We start from the raw sequence: 9,111 nt of genomic DNA on the forward strand, positions 1-9,111 counted from the left end.
CAAGCATAAATCACAATAAGTGCTCAAACAACAGCGCCTCTTCTACTATTAATCAAGTGTTACTCAAATCCTGCATCCACACCTGCCATGTACATCCTGTTGACAAGCTCCAGTGTACCAAAAAGTGATTGTGTTCACAGCGAGTCAAGATGAGTAGAGGTGAATCGAATTAAAAGTCAAAAACAACTGTTAACTGTTACCAGGAGGCAGGAACAAAGCTTAAATAACACTATAAAATACAATTTAGCATCTTTAGTTTTTCTCATTTTATTTTTATGAAATTGATTCTAAAACCAGAGACTTCACAATATATCAAACACACACACACACACACACACACACACACACACACACACACACACACACACACACACACATATATTTAAGATTCCAAAGAGAAGGTTATAACCATTTGAGTCAATACTACTGTTTCTGGTTTCTCATAGGAATCACAGTTCCCTTTCAGTCGTTCACTCTCGATGCCACGTCGGTGACCGACGAATATGGGATATCGCTTCGATAGACCAATCTACTTCGAGTGTAATCTAAACGAGCCAATGCACATTGGCATGCAATTACTGCATCCAGCTGCCGCTGATCACTGCGTGAGTATAAGAGGGCAGCAGGTGCAATGCATTCCAGCTTTTCGCTTCGGAGCCGAGCGTTAGTATCGATCTGCTCAGCTGTGTCTGTTGTGAACTACGAGTTCAGTACACTCTTGGAAGCTTCGTGTGTTGGCGAGACTGCGCTTCAGCGGCGGTCGTTCCTGTGTCGAGTGGATTGCACACTTCAGGCTGCACTATCCCTGTCGTTTTGCTAACGGCCAATTCCCTTGTGCGCCTCAGCACTAAAAGAGCACTAAATCCATATGGCGGCCGCGGCGGCACTTACACCGCTTGGCCTATTACATATGAGACCGCTCCAGCACTGGCTTTATGGCCGAGTCCCGAGGGGGACGTGGAAGCGCGGCACTCACCGGGTCCAAGTTACACCGGCCTGTCGCCAAAAACCCTCACTCCGTGGTCAGATCTTGCATTTCTCTGGGCAGGGGTGCCCCTAGAGCAGATCTCCAGGCATGCTGTGGTTTACACTGATGCCTCCACCACCGGCTGGGGGGCCACCTACAACGGGCATGCTGTCTCAGGGGTTTGGACGGGCCCGCAGCTGCAGTGGCACCTCAATTGCCTAGAGTTGTTAGCAGCGCACCTTGCCTTGAACCGTCTCAAAGGTCTCTTACGAGGCAAGCCTGTGCTGGTCTGAATGGACCACACTGTGACTGTTGCATACATCAGCCGACAAGGTGGTCTGCACTCTCGTCGCATCTCGCAACTCGCCTGCCACCTCCTCCTTTGGAGTCAGAAGGTTATGAGGTCACTTCGTGCCGTTCACATTCCAGGCCTGCTCAATCGTTACAGCCGACAAGATGTCTCGAGCAATGCTCACGGGAGAATGGCGACTCCATCCCCTGACGGTCCAGCTGATTTGGAGGTGGTTCAGAGCAGGTTTTGTGTTTCATTAGTAAACCAAGTTCCTAGAGTCTGGAGGAAGGCTGGATAAACTCATAGCCGAAGATGCTTTAAGTCCAGTATTAAGTTTCCACAGTCTGGGATGATTTGGGGTGCAATGCCATCTGCGGATGTTGGCCAATTGTGTTTTTTTGGAAACCAGAGTCACTGCACCCGTTTACCAAGAAATTTTGGAGCACTTCATGTTTCCTTCTGCTGACCTTTTTGAAGACTCTGATTTCATTGAATTGACCTGATCTGATCTGACCATGTAATGAGGGTTTTTGGCGACAAGCCGGTGTAACTTGGAACGGAGATGCCACGTCCCGTCGCCATGGCTGCTGTACTGCCGCTGAGCTGCCGGGTCCCCGGCTCGGCTCCTCAGCGAAAAACTGGAATGCATTGCACCTGCTGCCCTCTTATACTCACGCAGTGATCAGCGGCAGCTGGATGCAGTAATTGCATGCCAATGTGCATTGGCTCGTTTAGTTTACACTCGAAGTACATTGGTCTATCGAAGCGTTATCCCATATTCGTCGGTCACCGACGTGGCGTCTCCGTTCCCTCATTCAGGGAATGAGGGTTACCATACGTAACCAAGACGTTATAATTATACCTAATCAATTCTGGCCTGCCTGTGTTTTAAAATGACAACAGTTGACTTGAAAATGTTTGATGTTTGCCAACGTGCAGACCATACAAGTGTCATGCCAACAGATAAAATGCAAATTGTGCATTTCAGGACTACATCTATACAGAAAAGTAAATATGTATCATCAAAATATACATAAACTGAAATATGAGAACACAAGAATACTGGTATCAGGAAGGTTGTTTGCATTTCATTGGAAGCCTGTGTTATTTAAGTATTATTCATAAACTATTATAGTATATATTAATATTTTGTGTTAGCTTTTATATTTTATTTTTTTCAGTTACTTAGTTTTGTTTTTAATTGTATGCACTGTATATTTGTGTCATGATCTCCAGTCACCTGTCACAGTGGCTGCCACCTGCACGCTCTCCATCATCACCCACATCTGTCATCATTCACTCTCATCTCTGATTCTCCGGGTATCCTCTCCAGTCTCCAGTTCCCCTTTTGTGTTCATCTATTCTGATCTGATGTGGATGTGGAGACGCAGTACAAAGCTGTAGAAGTCAGGTGATGAGAGTGTTTTGCGAAATAACTGACATGATGATGTGTGTTTCTAGTTCCTAGTTATTAACTCCAGTGTTTCCCATCCCTCATTACGGCCACGGAAGCCGCTCCCAACTCGAATGTTCCTAGTTCACTCAGCATGGCCACCAAGGCTACTCCCTGTTCCCTCATTATGGCTATTAAGGCTGTTTCCTGTCAGCCAGAAGTCATTAAATCTACCGGCCTGCCAGAAATCATCCGTTCCTCTGACTTTGCAGATGTACGCATCTCTGCTGGCTCTCCTGGATTCATTGGTTATTGGATCTTACATGGGTGCTTCAGAAACACTGCTCCTCCCTGGTCAAGATTATCACCGGTGCCAGCCTGAAGGACTCTGGTCACCTGCCCTCTACCTGATGTTTTAAATGTAAATGTCTTGCAAGTTTTTTTTCCCTGAAAATAAAAAAGTGAATACATAAAACATGTATAAACATATATTTAACATGATCATAATAACATATTATTTACTCCAAGATGAAATACATTTATTTTCATAGAAATCTACTAAAACGAGAAAATGTTCACTGAAAGGTTCGAGTAACCCAAAATGTTTCTTCTGTGGCATCACTGAAAAAACACCCTTGTGGAACCTTTATCTTTAAGAATGTATATGTTATAAAGATCTATATTTAATATCAAACAGTTTTTGAGTTTGTTTAAACCACAAATTGATACTATTAATACTGTTAATAAGACCACATTTGGCCTTAAGATGCATGCTACAATTTAAAAAAAAATTCCATGACCTGTTGCATATCAATGTCACGGTCACAAGAAAACAGTAGGGAAGTATATACAAACTAGAACTTTTCATTTATCTGTAGGTTTTCATTATTGACTATAACGTACCAAAATAGTTTGTTAATTGTTAATGTGTGTTCAAAAATAATAGGTGTTTCCTTGAGAATTCATACATTTTATCATGAACAGCAAGTGATGAGGATGGGACGAAAAATTGAGTTGATTTTTTCCCTTCTATATATTTGTATGCATTTGTGTATTTTAAGTACTTGTATGTGTGTTTGTTAAGTGTTAATAGTATCTGTGAAGCACCACCACAGTCTGAATTAATTGCCCCAAGGGGATGAATGAATCTCTAAACTAAAAAAAAATAAAAATAATAATAATAATGTAAACTAAGTCAGGTAAATTTTGCATTTCTGTCTTTTATCTAACAAGCCACCACTACATGTACAAATACAAACATATACATAAATTACATAAATGTTTGCAGGTGTTTCTTGGTACTTGGCTCCTGAGACTGGGAAAACAACTCCAGATGTCCAAAGCAGGAAAAGTGCACAATAGAGTCTATAGGGAAACGGTGAACAAGCACGAGGGGGGAAATAGGTATTCCAGAAAAGAGGATGAGGATAGGGTAAATGGACCCTGATTGAGCAGTCATCTCCTTTACAGTGTATAGCTGAATTCAAATGACACATTAAAATCCCTGGAAATTCCTGGCTGTCTGAAAAGACTTTATCTGGAGACCGTGTTGAGAGAGAGACCTCGTGTCATCTGAAAAAAATACTCACTTGGGACGGCAGATGGGAGTTTTGAGAGTTAACAGAACTGGAGGGGATCTGAAGTGCCAAGAACATGGGAAAAAAGTGTAACTCAAGTCAGGGGAACAAAACGACAGGAAAAGTGGAGCAATAAAGAAAAGCTTGTGTGAGAGGAGGGACTATTTTAAGAGATGGCTTTCCGGCAGGTGAGAGAACTGAAAAAACCTTTCAGGAACAAACAGTTGAGGCGCTATAAGGAGGTGAGTCATAAGAAGAGGGAGCTACTGAAAGTCTGAGTGCATTGGTGTAAGAGAAAGAAACATAAAAATACATATTATCTACAGTTAATGTTATCTGTACCAGTTTAAACAGAGATGCAAAGTTGTCTGTTAAGGAGGAAGGTTTAACTATATAGACTATATATATAGCTTTGAGATTGTGATTCTTCTGTAATTGACATTGAGGACACATCTTCTTACTTAACCACACCCCTTTCCTCTGTTATTTAAATACAGAGGTGGCACAAGGAGATTTCAGAGCTTACATGCTTTTCTCAAAGGAAAGTCATAGAGAGAGTGGATCATATTTAATTATTCTCAGTGCGATATTGCTTTTAAGGATTGATGGTCAGGACAAGAAGCTTTCTCAAGTGTCTTCCTTCCATGCAGGGTATGTTTTTGTAATATGTAATATTTTATATTGTAATATTGTTTACATATTTATTGGGGTTATCATTGTTAACTATAAACTATAATTACTTAAAGTAAAATAAACAAATAAAAAACTGAAATAAATTACAATTTGCAAAAACTTAATCTTATTTTATTTTATTTCAGTTAGTTGCTAAGGCATCATTTCTCATTTCATTTTGTAAATATTTTTTTCTGTTGAACACACAAGAAGACATTGTGAAGAATGAGGGGAAACAGAAAAGTTAATAGTAACGATTGATTTTCATGATATTTTTTTCCATTTTATGGAAGTCAATGGCTAAGGACAACTGTTTCATTACCAATATTTTTCTAAATATTTGCTTTTGTGTTCAACAGTAAAAGAAAACTCAAACATGAGGAGGTACGGAGCCAGGCACATGACAAAAAAAAAAAAAGAAATCGTGCGCACGATTTAGCAAATTGAGGTAACGAATTAGCAAATTGTGCACACAATTTATAAATCGAGTGAACAAAATAGTAAATAGAGGGAAACACAATAGTAATCGTGTGCACGTTTTAGTTCAGTGAGGGAACGAATTAGTAAATCGTGAACGATATTTAGCCTAATATTTTTTCCTGCATATCATGTGCTGGGTTTCTGATGAACAGAAGTTTTAAAAGAACAAAAACATTGATCAAAATTAAGATACAATTTATACAAAACGAAAATCTTTTAAAAAGAGTTTTCTATAAAAAAAACTTAATGAAGTCGTAAAAATCATGTTTTACCAAAAACAGCGACGTTGCTCCCCATGCAGACTTCTTTGCCGCCTCCATCTCTACCTGCAGACTGAGCTTGGGCGTCATCTTCATGCCAGATATTCAGCCTATAAAGTGTAGGCCTATGTATTTCAGAAATGTGTCTAGTACTATATAATTTACTAAGGTTTAATTGGCATTTTTCTTTCAAACGACCCGACTGACCGCGACCCGAATATCATTAAAAATATTTTTGTATGACTCGTAACCACTCATTTTGGATCAACCCGTGCATCACTGATATAGACATAAAAAAAAAATACAAAATAAATACAAATGATTAAACCACTCAACAAAATTACTAAACTAAATAAAATTGAAAATAGAAAATGAAATCTAATTAAAAATAAAACTATGTCATGATACTGAATTAACAGTAGCCTATATATTTTGGCCTGAGGCCTAAATGCTTATATATATATATATATATATATATATATATATATATATATATATATATATATATATATATATATATGTATATATATATACATTTATATTAATTATTGTGTGTATTTTACATCTCTGTAGGTCATGCCATTATGGAAGTGGCTGTTTTGTTGTTGTTGACTATACCAGTGAGCGCAACCACAGCAGTAAGACAGACACAGAGGTGTGTGCACTTTCACCACTCGCACACACTCACAGTCACACACACACACACACACACACACACACACACACACACACACACACACACACACACACACACACACACACACGTATTCACAAAGTATATTCACTGTCACATGTATTTTTTGAACAGGACACAGATAGAAAGCCTCTTACTAGTGAAGAGCATACAGAGGTCAAGAGACATGACCTTGATGGACACTGACAGAGAGACTCCATCAGTTGTGACCAAAACCACCAGAAAAACGCATCTAAACACAACCTCTTCTCTGCTTCTACAAGCCATCCTTCAAAGAGCCAGAGAGTAAGTGAGAGTTTTCAGGGTCAGTGTGATATTTATTCCTGTGATCAGTGCTGAATTTTCAGCACCATTACTCCAGTCTTTAGTCTCCTTCAGAAATTATTTTAATATGTTGATTTACTGCTAAAGAAATGTTTCTTTTTACTATCTATGTTGAAAACAGCGAAATATTTTTGTGTAAACTGCAGTAGGTTTCTGACGAACAGTAGTTTTAAAAGAACAGCATGTATTATTCGAAGTAGAAATATTTTGTAAATGTCTTTGTAAATATCTTTTCTGTAACTAATTATAAATTCAATGCATTCTTGCTGAATATAAGTATAATGTTATTTCAAACCCCAAAACCTTTGAACATAAGTCTACATATATAAATAACAAATAATATATTTTTGTTTTGTTTTCTTGGGATTTACAGTAAGTTCATATGGATTATCACTTACACACATAGATTCACATTTGTCTGGTCTCTCTGCAGAAGGCGAGCAGCTCAAAGAGGTTGTCAGCTTGGGACATGTCAGGTACACAACCTGGCGAGCAAGTTATACCGAATGGGTCAGAGCAACGGAAAAGAAGAATCCAAAAATGCAAATGACCCGACAGGTTATGGACGCTAAGAATATACATCACAGATGAGCTTCTGCTCATTCATCAATGAACAGAATCTATTTGACTGGTACTGCTCAGGATGTTAAAAAAAGCTATGAAAAAAATAGTTCAAATATATATTGTATTAACAAATTAACTAAAATATTGCATGTCTTTGATAGACCTTGTTTAGGCTGCTCTTATTGTATAAAGATTGTAAGCATTCTATTTAAAAATGTATATGAATGTAAAAAAAAAAAAAAAACAAACAAAAAAAAAACACTAGAATGAATAAATAACACATAGAACTACTTTATGGTCTATATTTGTGTTATTATGAGTATGAATTTTTTTTTAAAGCAAAAACAGTGTTACTAATTTTAATAGAATATATATATACTGGATATAAATATAATTATTAATTAAATATTTTATTTGCTTATTAAATATAAAATCACACATATGTATTATATTATTGTGTATATATATATATATATATATATATATATATATATATATATATATAAATATATATATATATATATATAAAACATCAGATCAAAACATGACGTTATACACTTAATCAAGATGAAATATAATGAGCAACAGGGAAATGCAGACATTTTGAGGGGCAGGAGTGGAAAAAAAGGGCACTTCTCAAATGTATTTTATTTTTTCAAAAAAAAAAAACATATCTTAATATTTTCTAGGATTTTATCGATGACAATAATTAGATGATATTTTGCTGAGCGTGTTATTGTGCTGATATCTTAAGGACTACCGTGGACAGCTGACTCCTAAAGTTTTTTGACATTCTGCATATTTTGTGTGGTGTTCAGTTCACAGCAGTGATACAAATGAATCTTTTCCAATAAGTTTGAGTTTATGATTTTTTTTTTTCCTTTTATGGACATTCTTACCTATAAAGCCATATTTCTAAAAATGCGCATCATCTTTTCAGTCAAATTCTTAAATTGAACTAGAAATTTTGAATAAATCATTTAGGCTGTAAACAAAGCAAATTAAATCAGTATTGACAAAATTAATCTTTGCAATCCAGAGAAGACAGAAGTGAAATTAAGTGGAATTAGAAGTGGAATTTAGATGCATTTACACGCTGCTTATTGAAATCTATTTGTAATCAATCATGCTGCTTTTTGGTGGGAAAAACTTCAGTCTTCACGTGATACTGATTAACTATATGAAATTATATAAATATATAAATTTCTGCCACCATATCTTGAATTTTGTGATGATTATAAATGCATTTTAATAAACTGAATCATTTGGTAAAAGAACGCGCACTGGTCTATCCTACTAGACTATTGCCTTAGCAAACTTTAGCTCATTTACATGGTAGCTCTCAGGAGTCATGGATGTTAGCAAGACACATTAACTATATTTCCCCTTTGGATATTAGCTGTAAATGTGAGGCAATGGTAGCTTAGGCAAGACAAGTTGATTAATATAGCACATTTCATACACATTTAAAAGGTTTAAAATTAATTTAAGTGATAAGAGCAATCATTATCGGGAAACCTGGCCTTAGTCATTTCAGCATCCATTGAGAAATAAAAAAATCTTCTTTCCTGTATTCGTCTTCTGCATCTCACTCTCATGGACACGTGAACCAAGCAGCTGGAGAGAGTCAGTGAAAGGAGGGGAAATGACATGTCAAAAAACTACCTGTATTGTTCTGGTTTCCATTTTTAGATTGTTCACCCTTGACTTTTCACAGTTCATCCTGCTCTTACAAGTTTAGTGCTCCCAAATGACCTTTCCTCATTTTGCTTGTGATTGTGAGAAGAGAACAGGGCACAGAATGTCCTTGAACTTACTGTACACTGAAGCTCAGTTATATCATGTTAGATTCACAGATTACTTTTATTGTTAGGTTTTACTATAAGGT

The sequence above is a fragment of the Carassius gibelio genome, chromosome A12 (genome assembly GCF_023724105.1).
Source record: "Carassius gibelio isolate Cgi1373 ecotype wild population from Czech Republic chromosome A12, carGib1.2-hapl.c, whole genome shotgun sequence".
Classification (NCBI taxonomy): domain Eukaryota; kingdom Metazoa; phylum Chordata; class Actinopteri; order Cypriniformes; family Cyprinidae; genus Carassius; species Carassius gibelio.